The following is a 13,317-nucleotide window of genomic DNA, read 5'->3' as shown; positions in this document are numbered from 1 at the left end:
GGGCGCGACGACCGCCACGGAGAGTAGTACGGCTGCGCCGGTATGTGTCGTCAGTGTTTCGCCTGCCACATCTTCCGCGTATTGTACGCCCGCAGAAGGCCACACTGGTGCTATTAAGGCCACCTTGAGTGCAGATCTCAATCCGGCCCAGACCAATGCACTCCTCACCATTTTAATGAAGCATGAAGCTTGTTTTGACGTTTCTTCGCGAGGCCTGGGTCAGACCACTGTAACTACTCATCGAATTGAAACAGACGGCTCTCGCATCATTCGCCGTCGCCCGTACCGTGTGTCACCTTCGGAGCGAAAAGTTATAGAAGAACAAGTGAACGACATGCTGACACGCAACATTATAAGGCCTTCAGCAAGCCCTTGGTCTTCTCCTGTTGTGCTTGTTAAAAAAAAAGGATGGTTCTGTGCGCTTTTGCATCGATTATAGGGCGCTCAACAAAATTACCCGTAAGGATGTTTATCCAATGCCTCGTATTGACGATGCTTTGGATACCTTACAAGGTGCCGAGTATTTCTCGAGCCTCGACTTGCGCTCCGGATATTGGCAGATTCCCATGCATGAGCCAGATAAAGAAAAGACTGCGTTGCTACACCTGATGGCCTTTTTGAATTTAACGTGATGCCTTTTGGATTGTGCAATGCACCAGCTACGTTTGAACGTATGATAGATACAGTACTCCGTGGCTTAAAATGGAAGACCTGCCTTTGTTACTTGGACGACATTGTCATCTTTTCGTCGAGTTTCTCCCAGCACCTACAACGTCTAGACCAAGTTCTCGCGTGTCTAGCAAAAGCTGGTCTCCAACTCAATACTAAAAAGTGTCGCTTTGCAAGCCGAAGCATTAAAGTATTGGGCCACGTCGTCAGTAAGCATGGCATCCAGCCTGATCCCGATAAAATCGCTGCAGTACTGCAATTTCCGCCACCAACCGCTCTTAAAGAACTCCGCAGCTTTCTAGGACTGGCGTCCTACTTCCGCCGCTTTGTCCGTGACTTCGCCACCATCGCCGCTCCTCTACACAAACTTCTGACTTCGAGCGCGTCCTTTGTGTGGTCGAACGACTGTGAAGCCGCCTTCCAGACCCTCAAACGAGTTCTCACGTCAGGGCCCGTGCTCCGTCATTTCGATGCAACGGCCCCGACTATTCTACACACTGATGCCAGTGGGCATGGAATTGGCGCTGTCCTGCTGCAGCGGAATCAGAAGTCCGAAGAGCAAGTCGTGGCTTATGCAAGGTCGTGCTCTTTCTCCTGCTGAGCGCAACTACACGATTACAGAACAGGAATGCCTCGCCATCGTGTGGTCAATACAAAAATTTCGTCCCTATCTCTACGGCCGCCATTTCACAGTTGTGACCGACCATCATGCTCTCTGTTGGTTGTCGTCCCTGAAAAACTTGTCTGGACGCCTCGGCCGTTGGGTACTGCGCTTACAGGAATATGACTTCACTGTCACGTATAAGTCCGGCAAACAACATCAAGATGCCGACGCTTTGTCGCGCTGCCCGCTGTCCCCAAACGCCCATGCTTCACCTTCGGTATGCACGTCACCATCTAGCCACACGTCTCAGCGCACGCCCAGTAGCCCGGGACAGTCAGTTGCCTCAGTTGACTTTCTCCCGTCTACTGACCTCGTCTCACTCCAACGTACTGACCCATACTGCCGTACGCTGATCGACCGACTTACTGGCTTGGCACGACCCCCCAACAGTCGCTTAAGACGACAACTTTCGCGTTTTAAGCTTCAAGGTGGAGCGTTATTTCGATCAATCTACCATCCTTCCGGTAACCGGTGGGTGCCAGTAATACCTCGCTCACTTCGACTCCAAGTATTGGAAGCATTTCGCGACGACGCGACGGCTGGCCACTTGGGCTTTCATAAGACCTACGACCGCATCAAAACGCGTTGTTTCTGGCCGGGCCTTTCCACCTCAGTCGACAAATACGTTGGCTCCTGCGCATCATGCCAACACAGAAAACGCTCGACATCCCTTCCAGCCGGTCCTCTGCAGCCTCTACCATGCCCGTACACCCCCTTCGAAATTGTGGGCATAGACTTGTATAGACCCCTCCCACTCACGCCCGCTGGTCACCGCTGGATCGTTACCGCAGTGGATCATCTAACGCGCTACGCTGAGACAGCGGCTCTTCGCTCTGGTACTGCCTCCGAAGTCGCCGAGTTTTTCGTGCACGGAATCGTTTTGCGCCACGGCGCACCTCGTGTCCTCCTGAGTGACCGTGGCAAGACGTTCCTATCGCATGTCCTCCGTGAAGTCCTTCAGGCCTCGGACACCATCCATAAGACCACATCATCGTACCATCCGCAAACAAATGGTCTTACGGAGCGTTTTCATCGAACTTTGTCTGACATGATGTCAATGTATGTTCGACCCGATCACACCAACTGGAACACCATCCTACCTTTTGTGACGTTTGCGTATAATACTGCCGTCCAACGTACAACCAATTACAGTCCCTTCTTCCTGGTGTACGGTCGTGCGCCGTCTTTCGTCTTGGACACTACACTCCTTTCAGCACCTGCTGCTCCATCCGCGTCTCTTCCTGAGGAATTTGCCGCTCGCCTCTCCCGGTGCCGTGAACTTGCCCGCGCCAACACCGCTATACCATTCAGGACAAAAGGAAAATTCGCTATGATGCGACGCGTCGCGTTGCTTCGTTCCGCCCAGGCGACGAAGTTCTTTTGTGGAGACCTGTTCGCGCACCGGGGCTCTGTGAAAAATTTCTCCACAGATATCTCGGCCCCTACACCGTTTTGCAACGAACTTCGGCCGTTAACTACAGCGTCACTCCTGTCAGCTCAGCTACTGACCGCCGCCGCCGCACTACGGAAATCGTTCACGTATCTCGCCTGAAACCCTACATTCGCCGTACCTACCCTTTCTAGTTTGCGGTCTTGCTGACCGCTTTCCTGAAGGGGGGAAGTTAGTGTGAGCGCATTTTGCGCATATCGTCGTCGTCATCTCCACAAACGACTCATCATCTTGTGTGAGCGCTATTTGTGCAAATCGTCGTCGTCATCTGTACATACGACTCATCATCATCTTTTGTCTCGTGCGGTGCTTCGTCTCTGACTCGGGCGACTGCTCGGAAATAAAGGCATCGCATTGGTCAACGTCTCACAATACAAACATACCCACTTACTGCAGTCGACAAAAATAATTGTTCAATTTTAGTTAATTGGGCTGCTCACAGCGATAATTATCATCTCACTTTGTGCCCCCCTGGCCACATAACTTATTTGCACAGGTGATCTTCGCGTGCCTCCCAGTGCCTAATTTTAAGAAAACCATAAAGCTTAGTTTTGAACAACCTGCATGATCAGGCACAGCCGCCAAGCACATGGCTGTATTGGGTAACGTCCTTTTCCTATAAGCACGGAGAAACCGTACCTGGCTTCGCTACAGGTCTTCTTCCTCTTTCTGGGGTTTTACGTGCCAAAACCAGTTCTGATTATGAGACACGCCGTAGTGGAGGGCCCCGGATTAATTTTGACCACCTGGGGTTCTTTAACGCGCACTACAACGCAAGCACACGGGCGTTTTTGCATTTCGCCTACATAGAAATGCGGCCGCCGCGGCCAGGATGCGATCGCGCGATCTCGTGCTCAGCAGCGCAATGCCTGAACTGACTGAGCCACCACGGCGGGCTAGATGGCGCGAGGTAACACTCGTTTCATGATGACAGTGGCGGCCGGGGAATAAAAACAGCGCGAACTTCTTGGCAATAAATACAAAAAAAGAAGAAAAAAAAGTGATTTGCCCTCTCAAGCCTTGTAGGCTACAGGTGCTGCTCTAGCCGTATAAAACGCGGGTTTATCGTGAGCAGAAACGGTGAATTTCGGTAAATGATAAAGGCTACTATCATCATCATCATCATCATCGACAGAAGCTGACCCCCCCCTCAGAAAAAACCTGGATCCGCCCCTGCCTGGTCTTTTGGGTCACGTCAAGCTACATATGTAGCTTTTAGTCCAAAATGACCCTCCAGCATGTAAACTGGACAATAAATTGATTTGATTTGATTGATTTCGTCGGACACTTTGAAAATTATTATCTCGAAACTGGTTTAGTCCTGATAATTCGTTCCAAGTGGATACGTATCGCCTTGCGAACTCGGCGTATATAATTCGTAGATTGAAAGATGTGCTATAAAATCATTAATTAAAACGTTAATTAGCGTAATTATGTCCATTCTTCAATTTCTCGTGGAAGTAATGGCCGCCTCATCAAGATTTCTCGTGGAAGTAATGGCCGCCTCATCGAGTAGTTTAGATCAAGGATTATAACTGTGCTATCTGCCACAGGCAATCTTTAAAAATTTGGTTCAGCTAAAATGAAACACCCTGTATATTTGCATGCTAAATGACATCATAGAACCATATCGTACAAATCAAGGTAAGTGCATGCGCACCACCAGAAAAAATAGTAGCACATGCAATGGGCCGGATTACTGATGTTCCCGTGGGAGAAACAAAGATTTCGGCCTTTTATTGCTTATATACTGCAGCTGATTAAACCTCGAGAAGGTGAGGCTGACAGATACGGTACAATCTGTAAGTAAAAAAAAGAATTTTTTTTCTTACAGGCCGGGCCTGGTCATACACACGCGGGTCCTAGCTAAGCTTAGTAATGAACGCCCGGGTCCGGGCCGGGCCCGGGCTCAGTAACACGGGCCCGGGCCGGGCCCGGGCTGGTCTCGGTCATGTACGCCCGGGCCAGGGCCGGGCTCGGGCTTTGTATTACGGGCCCGGGCTGGGCTCGGGCCTCGTAAAGCGGGCCCAGGCCGGGCTCGGGCCGAAAAATGAGGCCCGTGCAGTGCTCTATTCTGCAGTATAGCATTGCGTAGAACCATTTACAAAGCTCTTGGTGAATCAATTCTGAGATATGGTGCAACAGTCTTTGGGTGGGCTGCGCAGTACAAGCTGAAGGTTTTAAATACAATATTATATAAGATAACACGATACATTGCTTATGGTTCTAACAAGAACGACAAAGAAATTGCGGAACTTATGAGGCGGCATTCAGTACTAAAAATTCAGAAACTGGTGTTAAACATTGTACTGACTAAGCATTTCTTTCGAAGTGAATTTAAAAGAAAAGATACAAAAACTCGCAACCTTCGTGTAATAGAAACGTTCGTTCTACCAAGAGTCTCCACGAGCTATGGTAAACGAACAAGGGAATTTTGCATTCCATTTTACTTCAATCAGTTTGTGGCCAATCCGGAAATAGCGACCGTTGGATAAGCCAAGCTTAAAGTGTATGAATGGGTAGAGGCAAATATACAGCGAGAAGAGTAACTTTCTTCTTTTATTGCGATAGCAATTATGTGGACCCTCAAAGCGGATTTCTGCCGTCGCCGTCGACGTGAGGTTACGTATGACGTCAACAGCGTTGAAATCGTCGCCGCGCGCCGTATGCTGTATGTGCGAGTGAAAGCGCGCGAGGAACGCGCGCTTGCACGGGGAGCGAACGTACGGCGGAGAGCAAACGCGCGTTCTGCGCCGGGCTCCATGAAGGGCTGGCTGCAGAATTAAGCGTCTCTTTCCTCCTTTACATTCACCACATATAGAGAGCAAACGCGACTTCTTACGTCGCACAAAAGGCCGTGGGGGGGACGGGAGGGAGGGGAGGCGACGTTTAGCTGCGGCACCAAATGCGTAATTATATAAAAACATTGCGAGGCGAGAAGGTGTTAAAGACCTCCGACGCTGCTCGACGAGTGTCCCGTTCTGATCTCGTCGAAAACCTCCGAGCCGCCCCAACAACATTTCTAGGTGGTGTTGGCCGCCGCCAGAGGCACCGACAACAGTCACCAACGCCGCGCGCTTTCGGTGCGAACGTGGGCAAAAGGCCGACGGCGTCGACAACAGTTCTGCGCGTTGCTGGTGCTGCTGCATGTCCAAGTTTATACAGCTGATAAAACTACTATCCTTACTCCGTATAGCTCTCTTCTAAGTTGCTATAGCAATTGATGCTTCGCCTTTCGGATAAAACGGCGACATTTTTTATTTGTCAAATTGCTGTTTGTTGCTTCAATGTGTAACTTTTGTTGTGATTTTGCTAGCTGTAATAGTGATGTGCCAAAATGCCAGTCGTTTTCTTCGTCTTTGGAGCGATGGCATTGGGTGCTGTATGCTGTATGGTTGTTCTTTATTGCACGCTTAGTCACATCAATGCACTGCTCTTTAGGGTTCGCTATTCTGCAGTAGACTGATCTTGGTGCACTGGGCTTTCAGGCTTTTCGCTCTTTCGGGATAGCGGGTCCACACCGCTGTCCTGGGAGAGCGTTCACCCACTCACATCGGCGTTACAGCCTCTCTGTCTATGCGGTCTTTGGAGGGAATGCGGGGGTTGGGGCAGGCATGGTTGAAGTGCACTGAAAGTTGTTTTGATAGGTTTTGTAGCAACGGAATATGCTTCTTATCAGATATGTGTGCGTGGGAGTATGTTTTTTTTTTGCTTATATGTTTGCTCCTGTTGCTTTAGTTTGATGGCATTGAATGTCATTGGCGTTTTTGATTTGGCTTGTTTCACTGGTTCTATATTTTGGTAAGATTGGTAGGGCGAAGATCTATGCTGTATTTAGCATATCTATGCAACACATATATGTATGGACTGCCCTGTCTGCATACAAGCAAGCATGCTTAAGCGGACAGGTAAAGACTGTGATGTGCAATGTGATATGATAAAAACACCGCATATCCACGAAGTGAATGACGACGAGTGGGCGAAGCACCGGGGGATCGTTTGGGCAACCGTGAATCCCCCGTACACACACACACACACACACACACACACACACACACACACACACACACACACACACACACACACACACACACACACACACACACACACACACACACACATATATATATATATATATATATATATATATATATGGAAGACGACCAGGACAGGCAGCACTGGGAGATATATATATAGAGAGAGATGGAAGACGACCAGTACTGGCAGCACTGGGAGACCCGTTTATTCTGCAGGCACGGCCCAGGCTCAAACAGGAAGAAGAAGAAGAACAGGGATGATGATGGCTATATACAAGTGAGAACGATGAAGTACGTTAAATGTGCTTACACTAATCCCCCCCCCCCCCTCTCGTGGAAGCGCCCCCCCCCCCCCCCTCTCGTGGAAGACCGTATAAGTCAAGCGGCAATCTAAAGATCGGCTGAACGGGGAATAAAGTGCTTCATGCGGGAGACGTGAACAATTTCTGCACTACGACGGCGGCGGTCCGCGACGGAGTGAAGCGGAGTGACTAGATAGTTCACTGCAGAAGTTTGTTGTAGGCCTGTGTAGGGCCCAATGTACCGGTGAAGGAATTTCTCGTAAAGTTCAGGGGTTCGAACAGGCGTCCATAGGAGGACTTGGTCTCCAGGATGGAAGGCGATGTCGCGGCGTTTACTGTCGCAGCGACGTTTTCTTTCTTTCTTGGGTAGCTGCGGTGTTGCGACGATCAATTTCACGCAATGCGCGACTCGAGCTGCAAACTCTTCTGGGAGGGCGGTGTTAGGCGAAGCAGGAGAGAAAAAGAATTCGGTATCGAAGACGGAGAAGGCAGATCGTCCATACACGAGGAAGAACGGGCTGTAACCGGTAGTTCGTTGTATCGCAGTATTATAAGCGCATGTAACAAAAGGAAGGATGTTGTCCCAGTTTGTGTGGTCCCGACGTAACTACATAGAAATCATGTCAGAGAGCGTTCGGTGGAAGCGTTCAGTAAGGCCGTTGGTTTGCGGGTGATATGTAGAAGTGGTTTTATGCTTCGTATTAGTCTCCCGCAAGACTTCCTCGAGGACGTGGGACATGAAGGCTTTGCCACGATCGGACAAAAGAACGCGAGGAGCACCATGGCGCAAGACTATAGATTGCAAGAAAAAGTCAGCAACCTCAGAAGCAGCACCAGATCGAAGAGGCGCTATCTCTGCGTATCTTGTTAAGTAGTCTACGGCAGTGACGATCCAGTGGTGACCGGAGGGCGACAACGGCAAGGGACCGTATAAGTCAATTCCAACGAACTCGAAAGGTTCGGTCGGACATGGCAGAGGCTGAAGAAAACCGGCAGGAGGGGATGTGGAGCGTTTACGGTGCTGACACAACGCACACGAGGCAACGTATTTGGCTACCATTGTGGACAATCCAGGCCAGAAGCAGCGGGTCTTGATGCGGTCGTAGGTCTTGTAGAAGCCTAAGTGGCCGGCGGCAACGTCATCATGAAATGCTTCTAAAACTCGGTGACGAAGGCAGCGAGGTATGACTGGGACCGACTTGTTGCCCGTGGGATGATAAAAATAACGATGAAGCCCGACATCGATGAAGCCCTATGAATTCCCGACATCTTGAAGGCGAGATTGTCGAAGCTGTCAGAAGCGGCTGTTGGGTGGTTTAGTTAGCGAAGGCGATCAATGAGAGTTCGACAGTAGGAGTCTGCGTGCTGAAGGGTAGTTCAATCGGAGCGTGAAGAAAGCTGAGCTTGATCCAGTGACATTAGCGTGAGCTGGTAGGAGGCAGGCGTTGCGTCAGAGCGACATGGTAGGGACGGGAAGTGTGCACGATCGATAGAAGGCGAAAGCAGGCATCGAGACAGTGCGCCTGCATCATGATGACACTTGCCAGACCGGTACGTTATCGTGAAATCATATTCTTGTAAGCGCAGTATCCAGCGTCCCAGGCGTCCTGACATGTTCTTCATAGATGACAGCCAACACAGAGCATGATAGTCGGTGACGATGGTGAAGTGGCGACCGTAGAGATACGGGCGAAACTTCTGAATGGACCAAGCAATAGCCAGGCATTCCTGCTCTGTGATTGTGTAGTTCCGTTCAGATGGCGAGAGGGTCCGGCTAGCATACGGAACAACCTGCTCTTTAGACGCGGGACCCCGTTGCAGGAGCGCTGCTCCGATATCCTTGGGCACTTGCGTCAGGCCCCGAAGAACAGTGTCGATCATACGCTCAAACGTGGCAGGAGTGTTGCACAGGCCAAATGGCGCTTTAAATTGATAAAGTCCGTCCGGGGTGGCGAAAGCGGTTTTCTCTTTGTCAGCGTCGTTCATGGGAATCTGCCAATATCCTGATCGCAGATCAAGGCTAGAAAAATATTCCGCTCCTTGTAGTGTATCTAAGGCGTCGTCATTTCAAGGCATGGGATACACATCCTTGCGTGTAATCTTATTGAGCGCTCGATAATCAACGCAAAAGCGAACGGAACCATCCTTTTTCTTCACCAGAACGACAGGAGACGCCCAGGAACTGAATGAAGGTCGTATAATATTTCGTGCTAGCATGTCATCAACTTGTTCTTCAATGACCTTCCGTTCCGACTGCGAAACACGATATGGGCGACGGCGTATAAATGCAGAACCGTCGCTTTCGATGCGGTGTGCAGCCACGGAAGTCAGGCCCAGAGCGGTGGCACAGCTATCAAAGCAGGATTTGTGCTTAGCCAAAAGGGCGAGTAACGCATCCGACTGGGGAGCGGTTAGGTCAGAACCAATTAGGGCTCGGAGAGAAGAAGAATCCAAACATGAGGCTGGTACTGGTGACGAAGAAGGGAAAGCGCTGCGACAGAGATCAGTGGAGGGTCGGTGAAGGTTGCCGCGGTCATCCCATTGGGCAGCAGCACAGGATCTGTGGTTGTGTTGCAGGCGAACAGGAGAGCTCGGCCACATGAAAACCGGACGAGACAAGGGGCGACTAGAATTTCTCGTGAAGTGCAGTGTGAGGAAGGGGTAACTAGTGCGTCTCCATCGGTTACCTGACTGGATGTGACAGCTACAACGTGTTCGTGACCAGGGTGCAGTACGTAGTCTGCAGCGACAGCCAAGTTCAAGATGGAGGGTGACGACTCCAAAATAGGTGCATACGTGGTATCTGTGATGTGGACGACGTTCTCCCTACATGATATAACAGCGGAGGCAGAATGCAGGAAGTCCCAACTGAGAATAAGTTCATGGATGCACGCGGGTAGCACAATCATCGCAATGTGGTGAAGAATGCCGTCGATATATATATATATATATATATATATATATATATATATATATATATATATATATTGTGAGGAAGAAGATCGGCACGCTGTACAGCCCCGTTGCCATCGTGTGGCTCGTACCCAGTTCGCTCTCTGGCTACGCCCTACCTGCTGGTGCTGCGTTTCTCGCTGCCGCTCTACGACCCAAATAAACCCCCTTTACAATTGGTGGAGGTGCTGGGTACGACCGGAAATCTGGAACTTCGCAACCGGACACTACAGCCTGTCTTCATTATGCCGGAAGAAGGACCACCACAACCACAACCCGCTGCCTCGGTGCCTACCTTGGTATGCCCTGGCCCGTTACGTCAACGCGACCCACCCATCTTCAGTGGTACAGAAGATCATGACGTACGTAGAAGACTGGCTCGCTGAATACGACCGGGTGAGCACCCACAACCACTGGGACGACACCCAAAAGCGGAATTACGTGTCGTTTTACTTGAGCGATGTCGCCAGCGTGTGGCAACGAAACCACGAACGTGATCTCACGACGTGGGCGGCCTTCAAAGCTAGCGTAACGGAGGTATTCGGGCGCCCCGCCGTTCGCAAGCTTCGCGCCGAGCAACGTTTGCGTGGTCGTGCACAACAGAGCGGGGAGACATTTACCAGTTACAAAGAAGATGTCGACCTCTGTAACCGCGTTGACGCCGCAATGGCTGATGCCGAGAAGATCAGGCACATCTTAAAGGCATTGAAGACGACGCCTTCCAGATGCTGCAGGCGAAAAACCCGGCAACAGTGTCAGAACTCGTCAGTCTCTGCCAAAGCTTCGATGAACTACGCAAACAACGCGTAGCCACCCGCCAATCTCTTCCACAGGCCACTTCAATGTCGAGCTTGGCTGTTCCGGATAACACTTCGCTGTTAGCACAGATCAATGACTTCGTCCGTGAAGAAGTTGCCCGTCAGCTTTCGCTGATGCCGCTTACACACGGCCCGTCGAGTTCTCCATTGGCGCCCGCTCTGCAATATGTCATCAAGGAGCAGGTAGCCGACCACGTCCCGCCTTTGTTCCATCAGGCTACGGCTGCTGCTCCCCTGACGTATGCCGAAGTCGCTGCGAGACCTGGACTGCAGACCTACAGTCCACTTCGCCCGCCTTTGCGCCCGCCTTTGTCCCCTCCCGCCCGACCAGTGGTACAGCGTGCACGACCTGAAGACAGTGGCGCACCGACAGGGGGGGGGGGGGGGATTCGGGGGTTGTAACCCCCCTGAGGCCGACTTAACCCCCCCCCCCTTTTGTTTAACCCCTTTTCTTTCCTTACGCATTTGAGTACTGCAACTAAGATGTAAGACGCGCAATCGTCTGCACACTCGCAAAAAGCGCATTTTTGACAATTTCCCGTGAAGAAATCGAAATTAGTGATGTTTAGATGGTATTGCCAAACTGTCAAACCCCCCCCCCCCCCCCCCCTGGCAGAGATCCTGGCCTGAAGACCTGAAGACCATTGGCGCACGGATGACAACCGTCCGATTTGTTTTCATTGTGGCCGTGCTGGACACGTGGCACGTCACTGTCGCCTACTTGCACCGAACGTCTCCAACAATGGAGACGTAAGGGGGTATATAGGGGGTTTTTAGTGAGAAACGCAGCACCAGCAGGTAGGGCGTACAGAGCGAACTGGGTACAAGCCACACGATGGCAACGGGGCTGTACAGCGTGCCGATCTTCTTCCTCACAATATATGTATGTATGTATGTATGTATGTATGTATGTATGTATGTATGTATGTACGTATGTATGTATGTGTGTATATATATATATATATATATATATATAGCTTATGTAGTCCTTGTGCACCGCATGCAGCGCCCCTAGCGGACTCCATGCAAACCAGAGCTACGGACGACGGGCGACGAGGGAGGGACAAGGCTCAGCCCTAAAGTGCTTCGCCCCTAATAAACTTACTTACTTGCTTACTTGTACGATAATCTCTAGCCATCCACACTTTTCGACGTGTTGATGGTAAAGGAGACAGCCTATAGAGCTTAAAGTTTTGCTCGATGCTCGCGACCTGCCACGAGGCGTATTTATAGAAGGGACGCTTCTCTCGTAAACGCGGGAGAGGCGCGGTAACAAATATTTATTGAAGCTCAGGCAAGGATTACCCCAAGGATTGCTACAGTCGCGACAGAACGCCAATGCTGACTTAATTATTCCTCGTGGAACATCAACTCCTGTTGCGTATAAGGGAACGCTCTCTGATGGATTCCAAATGCATCAGATAGCTACTTCTAGATGGTAAGAGGGATATTCGAGCCTCGTACGTGTGGTGTATTACAATGTATAGGTTATGGTCACTTTTGGCTCAATGGGCAGACTGTGACACCCCAGGCGGCAATGTTAAGTATTGTCAAGGTTCCCCGCCCGTGCGTACATCTGCACAGGAGAAATAAATGGGAGTTTTAAGCGGGTGCTTCGCTTGCGTGCTTCTCTTGCACCGTGGCGTTGTCGAATGCTGCGGCGCCCTTCTCATGCTCTGGTGCGGCGTTGGCGCCGCCCATGCCGAGGACGACAACACTACAGTATGTTTTAAAATCCGGTTAGAAAACGACAGATTGCGAGCGCCGGTGGCTCACTCGCCAACGCGTAAGGCATGTGCCCACCACCTTTATCGAGGTCGCCGTGCACGATATACTTACAGCCCCCGTTGTGGTACACGACGTACGGGAACTTGAGCAGGTTGGAGAGGCCGACGCACATGCCAACGGAGGCGAACAAGAACTCGTTCGGGCTCTTCCACTGCTGCCTGAGAGGTGCCGTCATGATGGCTGCCGCCGCGGGAACTCTTCTTCTTCCTCCTCCTCAACGCGTGCAATCGCACGCGCCTATACCGTGGGCCCTTTCTCTTTCGTCTTCTTCACAAGCACGCGTCGCGAAATCCCGGCTCCGTTTTGTTTCGTTCTGCGCTCACGATTTCACTGATGCCAAGTGGTCAGCGTTTAATAGCGTTTCTTACACTACTTACAAGTTACTACCCAGACTGCACTACAACTATCAGGCGGACGACAGGAGTTTTGTTTGAATTATTGCATCGTACGGGTCGTACGCGCGGCGTCAGGAAGACAATAGGCATGGTGACCCCAGGGTCACTGCATACATTCTTTTACTTCTCATTATGCACGTTAAAAAACCCCAGGTGGTCCAAATTTCCGGAGTCCCCCACTACGCGTGCCTCATAATCAGATCGTGGTTTTGGCACGTAAAACCCCATAATTTAATTTTAAA

The sequence above is a fragment of the Dermacentor silvarum genome, chromosome 4 (genome assembly GCF_013339745.2).
Source record: "Dermacentor silvarum isolate Dsil-2018 chromosome 4, BIME_Dsil_1.4, whole genome shotgun sequence".
In the NCBI taxonomy this organism is placed as follows: domain Eukaryota; kingdom Metazoa; phylum Arthropoda; class Arachnida; order Ixodida; family Ixodidae; genus Dermacentor; species Dermacentor silvarum.
The sequence above is the reverse complement of the archived record's forward strand: the minus strand, read 5'-3'. Positions refer to the sequence as shown.